The sequence below is a fragment of the Oratosquilla oratoria genome, chromosome 8 (genome assembly GCF_046742065.1).
Source record: "Oratosquilla oratoria isolate Oo_2021 chromosome 8, ASM4674206v1, whole genome shotgun sequence".
NCBI lineage: Eukaryota > Metazoa > Arthropoda > Malacostraca > Stomatopoda > Squillidae > Oratosquilla > Oratosquilla oratoria.
The window spans coordinates 19,991,897-20,001,896 of NC_134784.1; the positions used below are offsets into that span (position 1 = coordinate 19,991,897).

Here is a 10,000-nt window from a genome sequence, read left to right on the forward strand (position 1 = left end):
CGTAAACTTTCCGTGGCTGTTTTGGCTAGGTTGACGAATCCCTCCCTATGATTAGCGGTGTCTTCTGTGCTGAAGTGCTCTGCTTCTACTGTTTTCATTTTTTTGTTTTTATCTTCTTTCTTTCCTTCTTTTCCTGTTGACGTTTTCCATTTTCATATGGGGTCGCCGTTCCTCGCTAGTCGTTTCCATCTGGTTTCGGCCCATCACCTCCTCCTCCTCCTCCTTCTCCTCCTCCTCCAGCTGTTTCTCCTTAAGGTCCTCTCTCAGTTTGTCCTTCCAGCGTTGGGTCTCCCTCGCCTATGTCTGCCCTCCACCTCCTTCTCCATCACTCTCCTTCCCACGTAGTCTTCAACTCTTCTCTTCACATGGCCGAACCAATGTAATCTCCTTTCCTGCGCTTTCGCCGATGCCTCCACTACTTTCATAGTACCGCAGATCCTATCATTCTTTATGCTATCCAACCTCGTCAGCCCCACACATCCACCTCAACATCCCCATTTATGCGACGTCCAGCTTCCTTTCTTGTACCTTTTTCAGCGCCCATGTCTACGCTCCGTACAACAACACTGGTCTCACTACGGTCGCCTTTGTTTTTTTCTACCATGTCCCTTATTAATAACTTCTGTACAATGCCAATCTGGGTGGTATTCGTATTTATCTAAATGTATAAATGTACGAATGAGTTATGGGTTCTATGGTGTCTGATTGCATAAGCCAAGATGTATGCCTGTTTCTGAAGAAGGGGTGTAGCTGAACTGTAAGTGATTAAAACACCTCTGCCTTCATTCTGAGATTTCCTACGCCATATACACTTACACACACACACACACACACACACACACACACACACACACACACACACACACATATATATATATATATATATATATTTATATATATATATATATAATATATATTTACATATATATACATATATATATATATATATATATATATATTACATATATATATATATTTGGATGATGGAGAACATAAACACAGGGGAAGGCTCGGAACCCTAAACACTCTAACGTTTCGTTCGCGTAGAACTTCTTCAGAGAGTGTATGTAGAACTGCAATTGAAGTTTATGTACTAAATCTAATTATCTTTTCGGTCACTTGGGAAAGGTCGTTTTTCTGGCGTGCTTTAGAATTAAAATACTAGTTTCTTTAGCTAAATTGATAAACCCTCCTCGATGATTCGATGAATTATTAGTTGAAATATGTGCTGATTCAACAATTCTTCTAGTGAATTTATCAAAACCTTTATGTAGCACTTCAGCTTCTCTCCAGTTTGGTAAATGATCGAATTTTTCCGCATGAACTACTAAAGAATTAGATGTCCTATGTGCTTTTATGTCGTTTTTATGTTCATAAATTCTTTTTTCTAATCCTCTTGACGATTCGCCAAAATAAGCCATTGAGCAACTATTGCACGGGATTTTGTATACGACGCTGTTTTCGGAATTGGTTCTCTTTTCAGAAGTCTTTATTAAATCACCTATCCTCTTGTTAGTTATTTTAGCTATGTTCATACCTAATTTTGTTAAATATTTGTCTATTATTGGTGACGTTTCTGAGCCAGGTACTGATATAAAATTTGTATTATTTTTATTTTTATAATTTCTCTCTTATACAAAATCCCGTGCAATATTGCTCAATGGCTTATTTTGGCGAATCGTCAAGAGGATTAGATAAAGGAATTCATGAACATAAAAACGACATAAAGCACATAGGACATCTAATTCTTTAGTAGTTCATGCGGAAAAATTCGATCATTTACCAAACTGGAGAGAAGCTGAAGTGCTACATAAAGGTTTTGATAAATTCACTAGAAGAATTGTTGAATCAGCATATATTTCAACTAATAATTCATCGAATCATCGAGGAGGGTTTATCAATTTAACTAAAGAAACTAGTATTTTAATTCTAAAGCACGCCAGAAAAACGACCTTTCCCAAGTGTCCGAAAAGATAATTAGATTTAGTACATAAACTTCAATTGCAGTTCTACATACACTCTCTGAAGAAGTTCTACGCGAACGAAACGTTAGAGTGTTTAGGGTTCCGAGCCTTCCCCTGTGTTTATGTTCTCCATCATATATATATATTTATATACATATATATATATATATATTTGTGTGTGTGTGTGTGTATGTTTGTGGTTTTGTGTATATTTGTGAGAGAGAGAGAGAAAGGGAGAGAGAGAGAGAGAGAGAGAGAGATTATACTGAATGATTTGCGCATCTAAGCCGCATATCTTTGAGGAGAAATAATGAAATAAAATAAAATCACTTTGCAGTGAATTGCAATGGCAATATCTGCCAATGGGGGACTCCTGTCCTCAATGAGATCCGATACCAAATGATGAATAGATAAAGAAAAGACTAAAATCATATAATGGAAAAAAAACATACAAATAAACCGATCATGTCATTATTTAGTTCCCGTTTAACAATAATTTTTTTTTTTTTTCACTCAATGAATCCCCGCTCTATGAAGGTGGCTCCGTCTACTTCCTTGTTTCGTCTTGCCAGGTAGAACAAACAACTAATCGATGTCTATACAAAAAGCCTTTTCAGGCTCCAGTCCTCCTTTGAATTTTGTATAAGCGCCAACCAGCACAACTATTTGATGCACAAATGGAATATAACTATTCTAGAATATTCTATCCTATCCTATTGTGTGTTATTCTATCCTATTGTATTATGTTCTATATTTACAAAGGATTACAAAGGTGGAGCATGCCGGAAGGAGACCTTTTGGTCCGTAACTAGGTCAGATGCGAAACAATATAATAATGATAAATAAATAAATAATAAATAAATAGATAAAATAAAATAAAAAATATAATAATATGAAGAATGATAAATAAAAAATAAGTGCATAGGCATAATTAAATGATAAACAGGTAAATAGAAAATAGTAGTAAATTGACAGATAAATAGTAATAAATGAAAATCAAGCAAATAACAAACAGACAAATAATAACAAACAAATAAACAAATAATATAAAATAAATGGCAGCCATTATATCTTGCCTAGATATTTATCTAAACGAGTCTTAAAGCTTCGAACTGAACTACATTGCACTGCCTCTGCAGGAAGTTTATTCGATTCATTAACTACACGGCTGGAGAAGTTGTTTCTACCCACTTCCATATCAAATCTATTGCCTGACAGTTTGAAACCTTTATTTCTTGGCGGATTTTCATTCAGTGTGAAAATTTTGTCACTTCTGATGTTGTCAATCCCCATTTGAATCTTAAAGACATATATCAAGTCACCTCTGAGTCTACTCTCTTTTTAGGGAAAACAGATTCATATGTTTTAGTCGATCTTCGTATGGTTTTTTTTTATATTTGGAATCAGTTTTTTGGCTCGCCGTTGTACTTTTTCCAGTCTGTCAATGTCTTTAATGAGATTCGGTGACCATACAGAAACAGCGTATTCCAAATGTAGACAAACTAACGATTTATATAGTTTGTCAATGAGAAATGAACTTTTGAAGTCAAAAGATCTCGCAATCGGCCCTAGAATCTTTATTTGCTTTTTCAGAGGCTGAAATACACTGCTTAGATTATTTGAGATCGTTACTGATAATTACCCCAAGATCCTTTTCACTATCCACTTTTGTTAACGAATTTCTAAATAACTTGTAATCGTACTTACTGTTATTTTTACTTATGTGCATAACCTTGCATTCGCTTGTGTCAAATTTCATTAGCCATTTTTCAGATCATTGCTGTAATTTATCTAAATCTTCTTAAATATCTAATTGATTTAAGTGATCATTTGCCATTCCGCACAGTTTTATATCATCACCTCTCTGTTTTATATCATTCAACCAATTTCTAGTCCAACTTAATAGGCTACCACCTATTCCGTGTGAAGCTAATTTAGTAAGTAGCCTTTCGTGGGGGATGATATCAAAAGCTTTTGCAAAGTCTAAATATATCAAACATATATTGTTTCTTTTGTCCTGATTCAAGATGACTGTGTTGTAGAATTCTGGTAAGTTAGTCACGCAAGAACGTTTCCATCTGAATCTATGCTGGCCATGATTTATCAAATAGTTACTTTCTAAATGATGTTCGATAGCATCTCTGATTATAGTTCCCATCATTTTTCCTATGATCGAAGTCAAGCTTATAGGCTTGTAGTTATTTGGTTTCTTTTTGTCACCTTTTTTGAATATTGGAGTAACGTTAGCTAGTTTCCACTCTCTTGAGACATCTCCGGATATGATGGATTTTTTTTTTTTTTTATAATTTCTAATGGAACAACAATCTCATTTTTCATTTCCTTTAAGATTCTTGGATGCCAACCGTCAGGAGCTGGTCTTTTATCAACTTTGAGTTTATCTATACATCTTTTTAAATTTTTCTTTTGTTACATTTACCGTAGTAAATTTACCCTAGATTTTTCACACTTTGAGGTGTTTCGTTTACGAATACTGAGCTAAAGTGGTTGTTTAGAATATCACACATTCCTTCGTTTGAATACTCAAGTTGACTGTCAGCAGATAATAGTGGGCCAATGTGACTTGTAATAACCTTTTTATTTCTACTGTAACTATAGAATTCTCCTGGAATCTCTTTGGATTTGTCAGCGATATTCATTTCGTATTGTCGTTTTCGTTTTTTATTGTCTTTTTTTAAATCTCTCTGTATTATTACATAACTTTGATAGTCATTAGGTGCACCCGAGCACTTGTATATCTTATAAGCCTGTCTCTTTTTAGCAATACATTGTTCAGTTTCTCTTCTGTTCTCTTATTTCATCTTCTTTTCTATTCTATTCTATTCTATTCCATCCTATCCTATTCCATTATATTCTATTCCAGTCTATTCTATTATATTCAGACCTGTGAACCCAACTTTGCTCGAACTCAAAACCGAAACAAGAGAAAAAGAAATTGAAAGACAGGTAGAAAAAAAGGACAGTAAAGATGGCTAATTTATATCTTCATAACCTATCAATGTTTTCTTCAAAAGCTTTTTTCCGTAGTTATCCTAATTGCAAACCAACAGTCTTTTATCTAGGCGTACAGGGTTACGAACTTTGACATTTGATGCCGACTGTGCGTGGTCGTTCCCCCTCATCGCCCACCAACCACTCGGGAACGGGGAGGTCGCAACACCACCTCACCCACCCCACCCTCACCCACCCACCCTCACCCCAGTCCTAGCCTGCCGCCCCGGTTTCTTCTTTGGCACGCCATTTCTCCTTCAGAGCAGTGCAGGGGCTGTCCACACACACACAAACACACACACACATACACACACACACACACACACACACACACACAGACACACACACATACAGAGTAAAAGGAAGGGGGAGAGAAAGAAAGATAAAGAGGGAGAGAGACGGGAAAATTCGCCTTGCGACAGTCGGAACAATGTCAGCAATGTGCTCCATTGGAACAAAAGTGGACAGCAGAATCTTGCTCCACACGAAGAATGGGAAGCAACGACCGTTCTGGCCCATAGTGAAATCGGTTTCCCACCCCACTTAATTTCTTTTTATCTCTTTCTCTCTCTCTCTCTCTCTCTCTCTCTCTCTCTCTCTCTCTCTCTCTCTCTCTCTCTCTCTCTCTCTCTCTCTCTCTCTCTCTTTCTTTCTTTGGTGGAACGCTTCAGAACACAGACTTTGAGATAACTGATATTCTCAACTCACATTTCTCTTCAGTATTCACTGAAGAAGTAGAGGAGGAGCAATCCCCGAACCAGTTCTGGTACACGAGGGAGATTCCATGGAGAATATTCAGTGTACGAACACCGAAGTCCTTCCCAGACTTGACAAACTCAGCGGAAACAAGTCTCCCGGTCTAGATGGATTCCAGCCTCCTAGTGGAGATTTTCAACGAGTCTCTGCGAACAGAAGTGCCTTGGCACTGGAAGGAGGCAAACGTTACTCCTATTTCTAAGAAAGGGGATCGCGCAAATCCGCGGAGTTACCGATCTATCAACCTTATTTCCATAGTAAGGAAGATACTGGAAGGTGTCATTGTGGATAAAATAGTCGAGTAGTTTGTTTATTTGTTTGTAATTATTTTTCTGTTTATCATTTGCTTAATTTTCATTTATTATTATTTATGTGTCAATTTATTATTATTTACTATTTACCTGTTTGCTTATTATTTAACTATACCTGCTTCACTTATTTATCTTATTTATTATTATTTATCTTTTTTTTTCATTATATATATATATATATACATATATATACATATATACATATATATATATATATGTATATATATATATGTATATATATCCTTTTTTTTATGCATCCGACCTAGTTATGGACCAAAAGGTCTCCTGTCGGTATGCTCCGCCTTTGTAATCCTTTGTCTAGTTTCTGGAGGGAAACAACCTGTTATTAGACTCACAGCACGGATTTCGGTGTCAAAGATCATGTTTAACCAAACTGATAGGTTTTTCCATGTCATGCTTCAAGAACATGAAAGGAACAGAGCAATCGACATATTTTATCTCGACTTCCAAAAAGCCTTTGACAATGTACCTCATAAGAGGTTAATGTCGGAAGTTCGAGCCATGGGCATTAGAGGTGTTAAATTGAATGGAAGCCTGGTTGAAAGATAGAAGACAGCATGTAGTCATTAATGGGGCATCGTCTAGCTGGTCTCCTGTTACCAGTGGGGTACCCCAAGGATCTGTATTAGGTCCACTCCTTTTCATCATCTATATCAATGATATGGATGTTGGAATTGTGAACCACATAGCTAAGTTTGTGGATGACACAAAGATAGGAGCAAAAGTCTCAGGACCTGAAAGTGTAGAAATTCTTAGGTCAGACTTAGAGAAAGTGGTCTAAGAAGTAGCTGGTGCCATTTAATCCGGATAAGTGCAGCCTCATGCACATCGGGCATGCAAACCAGAGGGCAGAATACTTTCTTCTGGGTCATGACATAGTAAACACAGAATTGAAAGGATTATGGTGTCTTGATTAGCAGCGACCTCAGGTCCTCAAAACAGGAAGGTACAAACTATTTTACGTTACATCACAAGACAGTTTCGTTACTTGAACCTAGAAATGGTCTTGACACTTTACAATTCTCTAGTTTGTCCCCATCTGGTCGCCGAACTTGAGGATGGACGTGCAGAGGCTAGACTGAGTTCAGGCACGAGCAACGAAACTTATTCCCGCCATTATGCAAGTGGGCCACCAGAGGCGTCTCAAGGCTTTGAGTCTCTTCTCCAGAGACCAGGAAATTGCGAGGGCAGTTAATAAAGGTTTTCAAAATATTTCAAGGATTTGATAACATAGACTATCGACATATCTTCAGCTTAATGTGAATGCCACTTACAATCATGAGTGCAAGCTCGATCCCCCTCGTTATTCTTGTGACAAGGTTGGTGACTTTTTTACCTATAAAATCTGCAACACTTGGAACAGACTGCCAAAGGTTGTGGTAAACAGTTCCTCAGTATTAGTATGAATCCACGGTAAACTTTTATCGGTAACTTTCTCGGTATAGGTTGTAAAACCTTTTAAGGTACTGAGATTCCTTGTAACTCCTTGTAATTCTATCTATCTGTCTGTCTCTCTGTGTGTGTGTGTGTGTGTGTGTGTGTGTGTGTGTGTGTGTGTGTGTGTGTGTGTGTGTGTGTGTGTGCGTGCGTGCGTGTGTGTGTGTGTGTGTGTGTGTGTGTGTGTGTGTGTGTGTGTGTGTGTGTGTGTGTGCGTGCGTGCGTGTGTGCGTGTGTGTGTGTGTGTGTGTGTGTGTGTGTGTGTGTGTGTGTGTGTGTGTGTGTGTGTGTGTGTGTGTGTGTGTGTGTGTGTGTGTGTGTGTGTGTGTAAGAGACTGGTAGATACGTTAGTAGAAAAAGGGGGTAGATGACGTGTGTTGTATTTTTACGGGTTGGGTGTTTGTAAACATGGTAGCTTGTAGGCGAGGAGTTGCACAAGTTCGCTCTCCGTTTTAGTTTATAAACAATGCCTGGGGATAGCTTTCACATCGAGACCTTGTAACAGTGCAGAGAGAAACCCAATTACAATAAGAGAAACATTAGCAGCGATATATTCACTAGAGTGTTTTAGAGGTATGATACTTGGATATCCAATTAAAGTGTGGACTGATCATACAGCTATTCAGAACTTATTCAAACATAAAAATATTAGGGGTAGGTTAGCCAGGTGGTTTGCTACACATTAGTGTTACGATGTTAAGTTTGAATATATACCAGGTAGGAAGAACATTGCAGCAGATGAACTAAGAATATTACCCAACCAACGACAGGGTTGATCAATTTTATTTGCAGTATTAATGAACAAGTAACATTAGATGATGAAATGATAATAAGGAAACTATGAAAAGATAAGACATGGAAAAAAGTAGCCCATAACTTGATGAACCCACGAGATATTCCTCCAAAACTATCAAAAGGGTATAAGGTAGAGGAATTTCATTTAAGCAATGGACTTTTGTATAGAAAAACAGTTGTAAGTTGGAAGCATATTTCTAGGGGCCCAGTAAATTAGTTGGTAATTCCACAAACTCTTGTACCAGAGGTATTGAAATAACATTATGAAAGTGATTGTAGTTCTCATCCAGGAAAAGATCGAATTCATAGGCAAGCACGACTTAAAAACTTTGGCCAGGTATGGAGAGAGACGTTTATGAACAAATGGAAAATTGCTTGAAATGTGCTGAGATGAAAGGAAATACACCTAAGCCTGCTCCTACGCTATCTACCGCAGAAACCTTCGGAAAGAGTTCACTTAGATACACTGAAATTATCTATGAGAGACCTGAAACAATTGCTTCAGTAATCTATGATCAGATAATCTGTAATTTCACTTTTCCTAAGATCTTAGCTTCAGACAGTGGTACTGAATTTAATAACAAAATCTTGGAATAAATATTTAGGTTGTTTAAGATAAACAAAATTCATATCCAATTCAATCATCCTCAGAACAATAGAGTTGTGGAAAGGTTAAATAAGAAAATTATCCCATGTCTTAGAGGTTTGATAAATCCACACTAGTATAACTTGGGATAGTTGGATTCCTTGTGTTAAATGTGCACTTAATAACCAAATTAATACAGCGACAGGTGAAACACCACATTTTATCATCTACAGGAAAGACAAAATTCTCCCATATGAAATCTTGATTGCAGAACTAAAGCCAGACGATTACATCTCAAGTAGGATACATACATTTCAAGCCATACACCAAAGAGTTAGGGAACACATGAAAGATCATACACAAGAGATGAAGAAGCAACAACATAAAATAGCACACAAAATAGAATTACAAATAGGAGATTTGGTCATACATATAATCAGTAATAAACTTTCACCAAGCTAATCAGGTCCATAAAGAAAAATTGATTTTGCACGTGGAAATAGATACAAGATCTTGCATTTAGAGACTAGGAAAGTATCAGTAAAACATGTAGATGAGTTAAAAAAAGACTAGGATAAAACTTGATAATGATGATAATTGTGACATTGAGGATTGTAAAACAACAACTCTTTTTGAAGGAGAGGCAACATCATGTGTTCAGTCTATTGAGGAAATTTTGAGTTCTGAAGAGTATCAGAATATGTTATTAGTATTATGTTTGAATTTCATATTAATACAAAATTTTTTTACAGATAAGGCTGGATTTATAATATTGATATATGTATGGTGTATGCCTGGGACTGGAAACCTGTGCAACCTGGAGCCTTGTTCAGTCATGAAGACCTGGAGCCTTGACAATGTATAAAACCAACGCCATTAAGTATTGTAAGATCACGCTTTTACTCTCTCTCTCTCTCTCTCTCTCTCTCTCTCTCTCTCTCTCTCTCTCTCTCTCTCTCTCTCTCTCTCTCTCTCTCTCTCTCTCTCTTTCTGTCTGTCTGTCTGTCCCTGACCACTCCTCCCTCCCAGAGCCTTCTCCAGCTCGCCAGGAAATCACTGATAGAAACTCCTTGTGGTCTACCAGGACAGCATTCGTGAGTTTTTCTGCCTAGCCGTTGAAT

At 37.2% G+C, this 10,000-nt stretch overlaps 1 long non-coding RNA gene across 1 annotated transcript in view; it reads right to left on the minus strand.

The window, feature by feature from the left end:
* LOC143027461 (uncharacterized) overlaps positions 1 to 10,000 on the minus strand; it is a 92,962-nt gene that overhangs the window by 55,749 nt on the left and 27,213 nt on the right. The gene's annotated exons all lie outside the window — the stretch shown is intronic.